General features: G+C 48.3%; 1 protein-coding gene across 1 annotated transcript in view; it reads left to right on the forward strand.

Annotated features, from left to right (window-relative positions):
- LOC122927770 (kielin cysteine rich BMP regulator) overlaps positions 1–15,429 on the forward strand; it is a 138,601-nt gene that overhangs the window by 67,254 nt on the left and 55,918 nt on the right. The gene's annotated exons all lie outside the window — the stretch shown is intronic.

Consider the following 15,429-nt stretch of genomic DNA (forward strand, 5'->3'; position numbering starts at 1 on the left):
ACCATGTGCAGGTGGAAAAAGTATGTGAACCACTAAACTAATGACATCTCCAAGAGCTAATTGGAGTGAGGTGTCAGCCAACTGGAGTCCAATCAATGAGATGAGATTGGAGGTTTTGGTTACAGCTGCCCTGCCCTATAAAAAACACACACCAGTTCTGGGTTTGCTTTTCACAAGAAGCATTGCCTGATGTGAATGATGCCTCGCACAAAAGAGCTCTCAGAAGACCTACGATTAAGAATTGTTGACTTGCATAAAGCTGGAAAGGGTTATAAAAGTATCTCCAAAAGCCTTGCTGTTCATCAGTCCACGGTAAGACAAATTGTCTATAAATAGAGAAAGTTCACCACTGCTGCTACTCTCCCTAGGAGTGTTCGTCCTGTAAAGATGACTGCAAGACTGCTCAATGAGGTGAAGAAGAATCCTAGAGTGTCAGCTAAAGACTTACAAAAGTCTCTGGCATATGCTAACATCCCTGTTAGGGCTCTTTCACACCTGCGTTCTTTTCTTCCGGCATAGAGTTCCGTCGTCGGGGCTCTATGTCGGAAGAATCCTGATCAGTTTTATCCTAATGCATTCTGAATGGAGTGAAATCCATTCAGGATGCATCAGGATCCGTCTTCAAATGCTTTCAGTACACTTGCGTTTTTCTGGATCCGGCGTGTAATTCCGGCAAGTGGAGTACACGCCGGATCCGGACAACGCAAGTGTGAAAGAGGCCTTAGCGAATCTACGATAGGTAAAACACTAAACAAGAATGGATTTCATGGGAGGATACCACAGAGGAAGCCACTGCTGTTCAAAAAAAAACATTGCTGCACGTTTACAGTTTGCACAAGAGCACCTAGATGTTCCACAGCAGTACTGGCAAAATATTCTGTGGACAGATGAAACCAAAATTGAGTTGTTTGGAAGAAACACACAACACTATGTGTGGAGAAAAAGAGGCACAGCACACCAACATCAAAACCTCATCCCAACTGTGAAGTATGGTGGTGGGGGCATCATGGTTTAGGGCTTCTTTGCTGCATCAGGGCCTGGACGGATTGCTATCATTGAAGGAAAAATGAATTCCCAAGTTTATCAAGACATTTTGCAGGAGAACTTAAGGCCATCTGTCCACCAGCTGAAGCTCAACAGAAGATGGGTGTTGCAATAGGACAACGACCCAAAGCATAGAAGTAAATCAACAACAGAATGGCTTAAACAGAAGAAAATATGCCTTCTGGAGTGGCCCAGTCAGAGTCCTGACCTCAACTCAATTGAGATGCTGTGGCATGACCCTCAAGAAAGTGATTCACACCAGACATCCCAAGAATATTGCTGAACTGAAACAGTTCTGTAAAGAGGAATGGTCAAGAATTACTCCTGACCGTTGTACACGTCTGATCTGAAACTACAGAAAACATTTGGTTGAAGTTATTGCTGCCAAAGGAGGTTTATCCAGTTATTAAATCCAAGGGTTCACATACTTTTTCAACCTGCACTGTCAATGTTTACATGGTGTGTTCAATAAAAACATGGTAACATTTAATTCTTTGTGTGTTATTAGTTTAAGCAGACTGTGATTGTCTATTGTTGTGACTTAGATGAAGATTAGATCACATTTTATGACCAATTTGTGCAGAAATCCATATCAATCCAAAGGGTTCACATACTTTTTCTTGCAACTGTAGGTCTAGAAATTTACAGTTTTCACTTCCAATATTTTTATGTAGTTGAAAACATACTTTTGATGTCACACATTGGACTACACAGAGTCAGAGTTGTGTTTTTGAACAGATAGAAATAGATTAAAACAATATCTCCTACTGCTTTTAGGCATGTTCCTATTTTAGGGATTGAATAATGACATCTTTATTGTTACCAACACCACTTTTATATGTGCATCCCATTTTTTTTTTCAATAGGATAAGGATTACATGATATTAAAGGGATTCTGTCACCAGGTTTCACCCCCTCCAGATAAAAATATGGTTATGTTCAGGGAGCTTTAACCATTCCTAATGTGGTCTTATAAATGTAATCTGTAGGCTCATTTTGCTAAAAAATACGCTATTACTAACCTGTCATTCATAAAAATAAGGTGCCCAAGGGGATGTAAATGGCTCCAAGCTGCCGCCCGCACCCGCCGCCGTTCGTGCCCAGCGCCGCCTCATAATCTTCTGTGACGCCTCCCGCTCTCCCTCCCCCTCCTCCTGCTGTAAGATTGCTGTGACGCCTCCCCCCTCCTCCTGCTGTAAGATTGCTGTGACGCCTCCCGCTCTCCCTCCCTCCCTCCCCCCTCATCCCTCCTCCTGCTGTAAGATTGCTGTGACGCCTCCAGCTCTCCCTCCCTCCCTCCCCCCTCCTCCTCCCTCCTCCTGCTGTAAGATTGCTGTGACGCCTCCCGCTCTCCCTCCCTCCCCCCTCCTCCTGCTGTATCATTGCGATGTTACAGCAGGAGGAGGGGGGAGGGAGGGAGAGCGGGAGGCGTCACAGCAATCTTACAGCAGGAGGAGGGAGGAGGGAGGGAGAGCGGGAGGCGTCACAGCAATCTTACAGCAGGAGGAGGGGGGAGGTGTCACAGCAATCTTACAGCAGGAGGAGGGGGGAGGTGTCACAGCAATCTGTAAGCTCATTTTGCTAAAAATACGCTATTACTAACCTGTCATTCATAAAAATAAGGTGCCCAAGGGGATGTAAATGGCTCCAAGCTGCCGCCCAGACCCGCCGCCGTTCGTGCCCAGTGCCGCCTCATAATCTTCTGTGACACCTCCTGCTCTCCCTCCCCCTCCTCCTGCTGTAAGATTGCTGTGACGCCTCCCCCCTCCTCCTGCTGTAAGATTGCTGTGACGCCTCCCGCTCTCCCTCCCTCCTCCCTCCTCCCTCCTCCTGCTGTAAGATTGCTGTGACGCCTCCAGCTCTCCCTCCCTCCCTCCCCCCTCCTCCTCCTGCTGTAAGATTGCTGTGACACCTCCCGCTCTCCCTCCCTCCCCCTCCTCCCTTCTCCTGCTGTAAGATTGCTGTGACGCCTCCCGCTCTCCCTCCCTCCCCCCTCCTCCTGCTGTATCATTGCGATGTTAGAGCAGGAGGAGGGGGGAGGGAGGGAGAGCGGGAGGCGTCTGTCATGGAACCATGAACCAGACGTACAACAAGAGATAAGTGGAAAATAAGAAGGTTTTATTGAAGAGCAAGCCGTAAGCAAAGTCCGAACGGATGGCTAAACCGAAGCAGGGTCTTGCGGAGACAGAGGTCAGGAACCAGAAGGGTAGTCAGACGAAGCCAGGAACAGGAACCAACGGGGTAGTCAGACGAAGCCGGAATCAGGAACCAACAGGGTAGTCAGACGAAGCCGGAATCAGGAACCAACGGGGTAGTCAGACGAGGCCAGGATCAGGAACCAGAAGCAGCAGCAGTCTTGGAAGCATGTGAACACAGGAGGACCAAGCAAGGAACTGAAGCCACAGACCTCCTATATATATGAGCTGGGCATCCAGCTCCTCCCAGTGGGAAGGAGGAGCCGCAGGGTGGGAGGCTACAAGAAAACCCAGAAACCAAGATGGCCACCAGCACATGTCAAACGAAGGGAACAGCAAGGAGGTAAGACCATGACAGTACCTCCCCCTCAAGGGCCCCTCCTCCGCGGAGTAAGGAACGGTTTCTGAGGGAAGCGTGCGTGGAAGGCTCGGAGCAAGACAGGAGCATGGACATCTGCGGAGGGAACCCAGGAACGCTCCTCTGGACCATAACCACGCCAATGGACCAAAAACTGCACCCGGCCGCGGACCAGGCGTGAGTCCAGGATATTGCTCACCTCATACTCCTCACGATTGCCCACTTGGACCGGACGAGGCCGAGGAATCGAGGAAGTGAAACGATTACACACCAGTGGCTTCAACAGGGAGACATGAAACACGTTGGAGATCCGCATGCCAGGAGGAAGCGCAAGGGCATAGGCTACCGGGTTTACCCTGCGAAGCACTCGGAAGGGACCAACAAAGCGAGGCGCCAGCTTGGGAGTGGGCACTCGAAGGTTGAGGTTGCGGGTGGACAACCATACGCGGTCTCCGACCTGGTAGGAAGGAGCGGGCGCTCGTCTGCGATCAGCCTGGAGTTTCTGGCGCTGCGCAGAGACCTCAAGGGACCTCTGGATCTGTACCCAAGAAGCACGTAGGACGGAAAGGTGATCCTCCACAGCCGGAATATCCTGGGGAGAGAATACCTCCGGTAACACGGCAGGTTGGAACCCATAATTGGCCATGAAGGGAGACGTCCCAGAGGAAGAGTTCACCGCCGTGTTCCTGGCAAACTCAGCCCAAGGCAGGAGGTCAACCCAATTGTCTTGGTGATCGGAGACATAGCAACGAAGGAATTGCTCCAAGGCCTGATTGGATCGTTCTGCGGCCCCATTGGACTGAGGGTGGTAGGCCGAGGAGAAAGAGAGATGAATCCCCAACTGGGAGCAAAAGGCGCGCCAGAACCTGGACACAAACTGACTCCCCCGATCCGACACAATCTCCTTGGGCAAACCGTGCAACCGGAAGACCTCCCTGGCAAAAATCGAGGCCAACTCTTGTGCAGAGGGTAACTTCTTGAGAGGAACACAGTGGCACATTTTGGAAAACCGATCCACAATCATGAGAATGACCGTATGGCCTCGGGATGCAGGGAGGTCCACAATGAAATCCATCCCCAGGTGTGACCATGGACGCTCCCCGGTGGCTATGGGTTGCAAAAGGCCCAACGGAAGGTGCCGAGGGGACTTACTCTGGGCACAAACGGAGCATGCCGCTACATATGCGGCGATGTCGGAACGTAGAGAAGGCCACCAGAACAGACGTGAAACCGCCCAGGACAGCTGATTCTTTCCAGGGTGCCCCGCGGCCTTGGAGTTATGGTAGGTTCGCAACAACCGAGTGCGCAACTCCTCAGGCACAAAACATCTGCCGTTGGGTCTCCCAGAGGGAGCACCAGATTGAGCCGCCAAAATCTGCTCACCCAGAGGAGAAGTCAGGCTGGTGCGAATAGCGGCCAGGATCTGATTCGGGGGTATGACCGTAGTCGGAATCGACTCCTCCCCGGACAGCTCGGAGTACTGCCGTGATAAGGCATCCGCTCTGATGTTCTTGGAGCCGGGTAGGTAGGAGACCACGTAATTAAAACGTGACAAGAACAGAGCCCATCTGGCCTGACGTGGTGTCAATCTCTTGGCCTCAGAGAGGTAGGTCAGATTCTTGTGGTCCGTCAGGATGAGAACCGGAACCACCGAGCCCTCGAGCAAGTGCCTCCATTCTTTAAGGGCCTGCACGATGGCCAATAACTCCCTGTCACCAATCTGATAGTTGCACTCCGCGGAAGACAGTTTCCGGGAGTAAAACCCACAAGGAAGCAGAGGACCCTCTGGTGTTCTACGCTGAGACAGGAGGGCGCCTACTCCCGTCTCAGACGCGTCCACCTCGAGGACAAAAGGCAACCCAGGGTTGGGATGCGACAGAATCGGAGCCGACACAAAGGCGGACTTTAGAGCCTCAAAAGCTCGGATGGCCTCGAGCGGCCAGACCTGAGGATTACTGCCCTTCCTGGTCAGATCCGTGAGAGGCTTGGCTAGCATGGAAAAGTCCCTGATGAACTTCCGATAATAATTGGCGAAGCCCAAAAAGCGCTGCAGGGCACGAAGCCCACTGGGCTGGGGCCACTGTAAGACAGCCGAAACCTTCTCAGGATCCATGGAGAACCCCTCAGCGGAAATGATGTAACCTAAGAAGGTTACCTGGGATCGGTGAAATTCGCATTTCTCAAGCTTACCGAACAGCTTGTTCTCTCGTAAGCGTTGCAACACTCGTCTGACATCCAGAATGTGGGCCTCCATGGATGCAGAATATACCAAGATGTCATCCAAATAGACCACCACACACTGCTGCAACAGGTCACGGAAAACATCGTTGATGAATTCCTGGAAGACTGCGGGCGCATTGCACAACCCAAAGGGCATAACCAAGGATTCATAATGACCGGTCCTGGTGTTAAACGCGGTCTTCCACTCATCGCCCGCCTTGATCCTTACCAGGTTATATGCCGCCCTCAGGTCGAGTTTGGTAAAGACCGTGGCCCCTTTGAGGCGATCGAACAGCTCGGAAATCAAGGGTATCGGGTAAGCGTTCTTGATCGTGATGCGATTGAGACCCCTGTAATCGATGCAAGGCCTCAACTCGCCGCCCTTCTTTTTCACAAAGAAAAATCCAGCCCCTGCCGGGGACGAGGATTTGCGAATGTGTCCGCGTGAAAGCGCCTCCCTCACGTACTCCTCCATGGCCTCATTCTCCGCTACCGACAGTGGATAGACTTTGCCACGAGGAGGAACGGCACCGGATTGTAACTCTATGGCACAATCGTATGGGCGGTGCGGAGGTAGGGCAACCGCGCGCACCTTATCGAATACATCCCGGTACTCTTCGTATTCAGGAGGCAACAGAGAGTCCGAGGAAGTACACAGCAACTTGACAGGCCCATGGATGCAACTAGCCCCACACTGCGGTGACCACGAGAGGATCTCGACCGATCTCCAATCGAAAGTCGGATTATGCTTCTGGAGCCAGGGGTACCCCAAGACCACCGAGTAGTGTGGAGACGAAATAACCTGGAGACAGACCGACTCTCTGTGAACGGCACCAATGGCTATCCCCACTGGAAGGGTCTCATGAGTCACGTGTGGCGGCAGAAGGGGTCTGCCGTCTATCGCCTCAAGAGCCAGTGGGGAACCTCGAGGCTGCAGAGGAATGGAATTGGCGGCAACGAACACTCTATCAATGAACAAACCACCAGCACCAGAGTCCACCAACGCCTGGGTCGTCACCGAGCCCCCGACCCAGGAGAGGACAACCGTGATCAGTGGTTTGTCAACACGGGAAACCGGGGACGAGGAGACTCCACCCAAGATCTGCCCCCGACAGGACCTCAGGTGCGAGCGTTCTCCCGGACGGTTCGGACATGCCAACCGAAAATGCCCACCGAGACCACAGTACATGCATCGGCCCTCGCGTCTCCGGAGTACCCTCTCCCCCTCAGACAGGCGAGCAAACCCCCGCTGCATGGGTTCACCCCCAGACAAGTCATCCCCAGGAGGCGTGGGAGGAGAGGGAGGCACGGGTGGGACAGCAAACGTAGGCGCCAATCTGTTAGGAGACCTCCGCAGGCTCTCCTTAAAGGAAGGTCTCTCCCTGAGTCTGGTGTCAATCAAAATCAGGAAAGAAATAAGAGACTCGAGCTCCACTGGTAGGTCCTTAGCTGCAACCTCATCCTTCAAGGCATCCGAGAGACCATGAGAGAAAGCAGCGACCAGAGCCTCATTATTCCAGCCCACCTCCGCTGCCAGGGTACGAAACTCAATGGCGTATTCAGCTACGGATCGTGAACCCTGTCTGATGGACATAAGGAGCTTCGCAGCAGAGGCAGCACGAGCCGGCACATCGAATACCTTCCGAAGAGAAGCAACAAAACCGGAAAACTCGGCAACCACCGGATTGTTGTTCTCCCATAAAGGGCTGGCCCAGGCCAAGGCCTTGTCCGAGAGCAGCGAGATCAAGAAGCCCACCCTTGATCTCTCAGTAGGAAAGGCATGTGGCAGCAACTCGAAGTAAATGCCCACCTGGTTAAGGAAACCTCGGCACTGAGTTGGCTCTCCCCCAAAGCGCTGTGGAAGGGGGGCAGAACCGGTCATACCCTGAAACACCACAGGCGCAGCAACAGGTGTCAGGGTAGACTCTGGCGCAACAACCGGAGCGGCAGTAGGAGCGGGCCCAGGAGCGACAACCGACCCATCGGCAACGGAAGCTAAATGAGCCGTGCGTTCAAGCAGGGTTTGCAACGCCACAGCGAACCGACCCAACAGGTGATCCTGCTGATCAAGTCTGGCAACCAGCGTAGGTAGCGAGGGTGGCCCTGTACCGTCAGAATTCATGGCTTGGTCCTAATGTCATGGAACCATGAACCAGACGTACAACAAGAGATAAGTGGAAAATAAGAAGGTTTTATTGAAGAGTAGGGATGAGCGAACTCGAACTGTATAGTTCGGGTTCGTACCGAATTTTGGGGTGTCCGTGACACGGACCCGAACCCGGACATTTTCGTAAAAGTCCGGGTTCGGGTTCGGTGTTCGTCGCTTTCTTCGCGCTTTTGTGACGCTTTCTTGGCGCTTTTTGAAAGGCTGCAAAGCAGCCAATCAACAAGCGTCATACTACTTGCCCCAAGAGGCCATCACAGCCATGCCTACTATTGGCATGGCTGTGATTGGCCAGAGCACCATGTGACCCAGCCTCTATTTAAGCTGGAGTCACATAGCGCCGCCCGTCACTCTGCTCTGATTAGCGTAGGGAGAGGTTGCGGCTGCGACAGTAGGGCGAGATTAGGCAGATTAACTCCTCCAAAGGACTTGATTAACTGATCGATCTGCAGCTGTGGATCATTGAGCTGCTGATCCTCAATTGCTCACTGTTTTTAGGCTGCACAGACCGTTTGTCAGTCTCATTTTTCTGGGGTGATCGGCGGCCATTTTGTGTCTTGTGGTGCGCCAGCACAAGCTGCGACCAAGTGCATTTAACCCTCAATGGTGTGGTTGTTTTTTGGCTAAAGCCTACATCAGGGTGAAGCTGTGACACCAAGTGCATTTAACCAGCAATAGTCTGTTCATTTTTTGGCCATATACAAAATCAGGGGCAAGCTGCGCCTGTCACCAAGTGCATTTAACCCTCAATGGTGTGGTTGTTTTTTGGCTAAAGCCTACATCAGGGTGAAGCTGTCACACCAAGTGCATTTAACCAGCAATAGTCTGTTCATTTTTTGGCCATATACAAAATCAGGGGCAAGCTGCGCCTGTCACCAAGTGCATTTAACCCTCAATGGTGTGGTTGTTTTTTGGCTAAAGCCTACATCAGGGTGAAGCTGTCACACCAAGTGCATTTAACCAGCAATAGTCTGTTCATTTTTTGGCCATATACAAAATCAGGGGCAAGCTGCGCCTGTCACCAAGTGCATTTAACCCTCAATGGTGTGGTTGTTTTTTGGCTAAAGCCTACATCAGGGTGAAGCTGTCACACCAAGTGCATTTAACCAGCAATAGTCTGTTCATTTTTTGGCCATATCCCAGTCTAATTCTGTCACTAAATCCATACCGGTCACCCAGCGCCTAAATACTAGGCCTCAAATTTATATCCAGCTAAATCTGTCCCTAGTGCTGTAGCTGGGCGAGTTATTTAGTGTCCGTTCAAGCACATTTCTTGTTCTGGGTTGAAATACAATTCCCAATTTAGCAATTTCATAATTTAGTGGTTCCTGCTATATCAGAGCTCTTTGAAATCTATCCCAAAAAGGGTATATAATATTGAAGGTGCACATAGGGTCATTCAGAGTAACTTCACACACACCCGCTACTGTGTATTTCCAAGTCTAATTCTGTCACTAAATCCATACCGGTGACCCAGCGCCTAAATACTAGGCCTCAAATTTAATTCCCTCTAAATCTCTCGTTACCCACCGCTGTACTGTTGTTGCTGGGCAAGATATTTAGTGTCCGTCAAAGCACATTTTTTGTTCTGGGTTGAAGTACAATTCCCAATTTAGCAATTTCATAATTTAGTGGTTTCTGCTATATCAGAGCTATTTGAAATCTATCCCAAAAAGGGTATATAATATTGAAGGTGCACATAGGGTCATTCAGAATAACTTCACACACACCCGCTACTGTGTATTTCCAAGTCTAATTCTGTCACTAAACCCATACCTGTCACCCAGCGCCTAAATACTAGGCCTCAAATTTAAATCCCTCTAAATCTCTCGTTACCGTTGTCCTGTTGTAGCTGGGAAAGTTATTTAGTGCCCGTCAAAGCACATTTTTTGTTCTGGGTTGAAGTACAATTCTCAATTTAGCAATTTCATAATTTAGTGGTTCCTGCTATATCAGAGCTATTTGAAATCTATCCCAAAAAGGGTATATAATATTGAAGGTGCACATAGGGTCATTCAGAATAACTTCACACACACCCGCTACTGTGTATTTCCAAGTCTAATTCTGTCACTAAATCCATACCGGTGACCCAGCGCCTAAATACTAGGCCTCAAATTTAATTCCCTCTAAATCTCTCGTTACCCACCGGTGTACTGTTGTTGCTGGGCAAGATATTTAGTGTCCGTCAAAGCACATTTTTTGTTCTGGGTTGAAGTACAATTCCCAATTTAGCAATTTCATAATTTAGTGGTTTCTGCTATATCAGAGCTATTTGAAATCTATCCCAAAAAGGGTATATAATATTGAAGGTGCACATAGGGTCATTCAGAATAACTTCACACACACCCGCTACTGTGTATTTCCAAGTCTAATTCTGTCACTAAACCCATACCTGTCACCCAGCGCCTAAATACTAGGCCTCAAATTTAAATCCCTCTAAATCTCTCGTTACCGTTGTCCTGTTGTAGCTGGGAAAGTTATTTAGTGCCCGTCAAAGCACATTTTTTGTTCTGGGTTGAAGTACAATTCCCAATTTAGCAATTTCATAATTTAGTGGTTCCTGCTATATCAGAGCTATTTGAAATCTATCCCAAAAAGGGTATATAATATTGAAGGTGCACATAGGGTCATTCAGAATAACTTCACACACACCCGCTACTGTGTATTTCCAAGTCTAATTCTGTCACTAAATCCATACCGGTGACCCAGCGCCTAAATACTAGGCCTCAAATTTAATTCCCTCTAAATCTCTCGTTACCCACCGCTGTACTGTTGTTGCTGGGCAAGATATTTAGTGTCCGTCAAAGCACATTTTTTGTTCTGGGTTGAAGTACAATTCCCAATTTAGCAATTTCATAATTTAGTGGTTTCTGCTATATCAGAGCTATTTGAAATCTATCCCTAAAAGGGTATATAATATTGAAGGTGCACATAGGGTCATTCAGAATAACTTCACACACACCCGCTACTGTGTATTTCCAAGTCTAATTCTGTCACTAAACCCATACCTGTCACCCAGCGCCTAAATACTAGGCCTCAAATTTATATCCAGCTAAATCTGTCCCTAGTGCTGTAGCTGGGCGAGTTATTTAGTGTCCGTTCAAGCACATTTCTTGTTCTGGGTTGAAATACAATTCCCAATTTAGCAATTTCATAATTTAGTGGTTCCTGCTATATCAGAGCTCTTTGAAATCTATCCCAAAAAGGGTATATAATATTGAAGGTGCACATAGGGTCATTCAGAGTAACTTCACACACACCCGCTACTGTGTATTTCCAAGTCTAATTCTGTCACTAAATCCATACCGGTGACCCAGCGCCTAAATACTAGGCCTCAAATTTAATTCCCTCTAAATCTCTCGTTACCCACCGCTGTACTGTTGTTGCTGGGCAAGATATTTAGTGTCCGTCAAAGCACATTTTTTGTTCTGGGTTGAAGTACAATTCCCAATTTAGCAATTTCATAATTTAGTGGTTTCTGCTATATCAGAGCTATTTGAAATCTATCCCAAAAAGGGTATATAATATTGAAGGTGCACATAGGGTCATTCAGAATAACTTCACACACACCCGCTACTGTGTATTTCCAAGTCTAATTCTGTCACTAAACCCATACCTGTCACCCAGCGCCTAAATACTAGGCCTCAATTTTAAATCCCTCTAAATCTCTCGTTACCGTTGTCCTGTTGTAGCTGGGAAAGTTATTTAGTGCCCGTCAAAGCACATTTTTTGTTCTGGGTTGAAGTACAATTCCCAATTTAGCAATTTCATAATTTAGTGGTTCCTGCTATATCAGAGCTATTTGAAATCTATCCCAAAAAGGGTATATAATATTGAAGGTGCACATAGGGTCATTCAGAATAACTTCACACACACCCGCTACTGTGTATTTCCAAGTCTAATTCTGTCACTAAATCCATACCGGTGACCCAGCGCCTAAATACTAGGCCTCAAATTTAATTCCCTCTAAATCTCTCGTTACCCACCGGTGTACTGTTGTTGCTGGGCAAGATATTTAGTGTCCGTCAAAGCACATTTTTTGTTCTGGGTTGAAGTACAATTCCCAATTTAGCAATTTCATAATTTAGTGGTTTCTGCTATATCAGAGCTATTTGAAATCTATCCCTAAAAGGGTATATAATATTGAAGGTGCACATAGGGTCATTCAGAATAACTTCACACACACCCGCTACTGTGTATTTCCAAGTCTAATTCTGTCACTAAACCCATACCTGTCACCCAGCGCCTAAATACTAGGCCTCAAATTTAAATCCCTCTAAATCTCTCGTTACCGTTGTCCTGTTGTAGCTGGGAAAGTTATTTAGTGCCCGTCAAAGCACATTTTTTGTTCTGGGTTGAAGTACAATTCCCAATTTAGCAATTTCATAATTTAGTGGTTCCTGCTATATCAGAGCTATTTGAAATCTATCCCAAAAAGGGTATATAATATTGAAGGTGCACATTGGGTCATTCAGAATAACTTCACACACACGCTTCTGTGCATTTCCAAGTCTAATTCTGTCACTAAATCCATACCGGTGACCCAGCGCCTAAATACTAGGCCTCAAATTTAATTCCCTCTAAATCTCTCGTTACCCACCGCTGTACTGTTGTTGCTGGGCAAGATATTTAGTGTCCGTCAAAGCACATTTTTTGTTCTGGGTTGAAGTACAATTCCCAATTTAGCAATTTCATAATTTAGTGGTTTCTGCTATATCAGAGCTATTTGAAATCTATCCCTAAAAGGGTATATAATATTGAAGGTGCACATAGGGTCATTCAGAATAACTTCACACACACCCGCTACTGTGTATTTCCAAGTCTAATTCTGTCACTAAATCCATACCGGTGACCCAGCGCCTAAATACTAGGCCTCAAATTTAATTCCCTCTAAATCTCTCGTTACCCACCGTTGTACTGTTGTTGCTGGGCAAGATATTTAGTGTCCGTCAAAGCACATTTTTTGTTCTGGGTTGAAGTACAATTCCCAATTTAGCAATTTCATAATTTAGTGGTTCCTGCTATATCAGAGCTATTTGAAATCTATCCCAAAAAGGGTATATAATATTGAAGGTGCACATTGGGTCATTCAGAATAACTTCACACACACGCTTCTGTGCATTTCCAAGTCTAATTCTGTCACTAAATCCATACCGGTGACCCAGCGCCTAAATACTAGGCCTCAAATTTAATTCCCTCTAAATCTCTCGTTACCCACCGCTGTACTGTTGTTGCTGGGCAAGATATTTAGTGTCCGTCAAAGCACATTTTTTGTTCTGGGTTGAAGTACAATTCCCAATTTAGCAATTTCATAATTTAGTGGTTTCTGCTATATCAGAGCTATTTGAAATCTATCCCTAAAAGGGTATATAATATTGAAGGTGCACATAGGGTCATTCAGAATAACTTCACACACACCCGCTACTGTGTATTTCCAAGTCTAATTCTGTCACTAAATCCATACCGGTGACCCAGCGCCTAAATACTAGGCCTCAAATTTAATTCCCTCTAAATCTCTCGTTACCCACCGTTGTACTGTTGTTGCTGGGCAAGATATTTAGTGTCCGTCAAAGCACATTTTTTGTTCTGGGTTGAAGTACAATTCCCAATTTAGCAATTTCATAATTTAGTGGTTTCTGCTATATCAGAGCTATTTGAAATCTATCCCTAAAAGGGTATATAATATTCAAGGTGCACATTGGGTCATTCAGAATAACTTCACACACACACGCTTCTGTGCATTTCCAAGTCTAATTCTGTCACTAAATCCATACCGGTCACCCAGCGCCTAAATACTAGGCCTCAAATTTATATCCCGCTGAATTTGAATACAATACATTGGGCCAAATAATATATTTGTTGTTGTGGTGAACCATAACAATGAGAAAAACATCTAGTAAGGGACGCGGACGTGGACATGGTCGTGGTGGTGTTAGTGGACCCTCTGGTGCTGGGAGAGGACGTGGCCGTTCTGCCACATCCACACGTCCTAGTGTACCAACTACTTCAGGTCCCAGTAGCCGCCAGAATTTACAGCGATATATGGTGGGGCCCAATGCCGTTCTAAGGATGGTAAGGCCTGAGCAGGTACAGGCATTAGTCAATTGGGTGGCCGACAGTGGATCCAGCACGTTCACATTATCTCCCACCCAGTCTTCTGCAGAAAGCGCACAGATGGCGCCTGAAAACCAACCCCATCAGTCTGTCACATCACCCCCATGCATACCAGGGAAACTGTCTCAGCCTCAAGTTATGCAGCAGTCTCTTATGCTGTTTGAAGACTCCGCTGGCAGGGTTTCCCAAGGGCATCCACCTAGCCCTTCCCCAGCGGTGAAAGACATAGAATGCACTGACGCACAACCACTTATGTTTCCTGATGATGAGGACATGGGAATACCACCTCAGCATGTCTCTGATGATGACGAAACACAGGTGCCAACTGCTGCGTCTTTCTGCAGTGTGCAGACTGAACAGGAGGTCAGGGATCAAGACTGGGTGGAAGACGATGCAGGGGACGATGAGGTCCTAGACCCCACATGGAATGAAGGTCGTGCCACTGACTTTCACAGTTCGGAGGAAGAGGCAGTGGTGAGACCGAGCCAACAGCGTAGCAAAAGAGGGAGCAGTGGGCAAAAGCAGAACACCCGCCGCCAAGAGACTCCGCCTGCTACTGACCGCCGCCATCTGGGACCGAGCACCCCAAAGGCAGCTTCAAGGAGTTCCCTGGCATGGCACTTCTTCAAACAATGTGCTGACGACAAGACCCGAGTGGTTTGCACGCTGTGCCATCAGAGCCTGAAGCGAGGCATTAACGTTCTGAACCTGAGCACAACCTGCATGACCAGGCACCTGCATGCAAAGCATGAACTGCAGTGGAGTAAACACCTTAAAACCAAGGAAGTCACTCAGGCTCCCCCTGCTACCTCTTCTGCTGCTGCCGCCTCGGCCTATTCTGCTGCTGCCGCCTCGGCCTCTTCCTCCGCCTCTGGAGGAACGTTGGCACCTGCCGCCCAGCAAACAGGGGATGTACCACCAACACCACCACCACCACCTCCGTCACCAAGCGTCTCAACCATGTCACACGCCAGCGTTCAGCTCTCCATCTCACAAACATTTGATAGAAAGCGTAAATTCCCACCTAGCCACCCTCGATCCCTGGCCCTGAATGCCAGCATTTCTAAACTACTGGCCTATGAAATGCTGTCATTTAGGCTGGTGGACACAGACAGCTTCAAACAGCTCATGTCGCTTGCTGTCCCACAGTATGTTGTTCCCAGCCGGCACAACTTCTCCAAGAGAGCCGTGCCTTCCCTGCACAACCAAGTATCCGATAAAATCAAGTGTGCACTGCGCAACGCCATCTGTAGCAAGGTCCACCTAACCACAGATACGTGGACCAGTAAGCACGGCCAGGGACGCTATATCTCCCTAACTGCACACTGGGTAAA

Source organism: Bufo gargarizans, chromosome 2, assembly GCF_014858855.1.
Source record: "Bufo gargarizans isolate SCDJY-AF-19 chromosome 2, ASM1485885v1, whole genome shotgun sequence".
Taxonomy (NCBI): domain Eukaryota; kingdom Metazoa; phylum Chordata; class Amphibia; order Anura; family Bufonidae; genus Bufo; species Bufo gargarizans.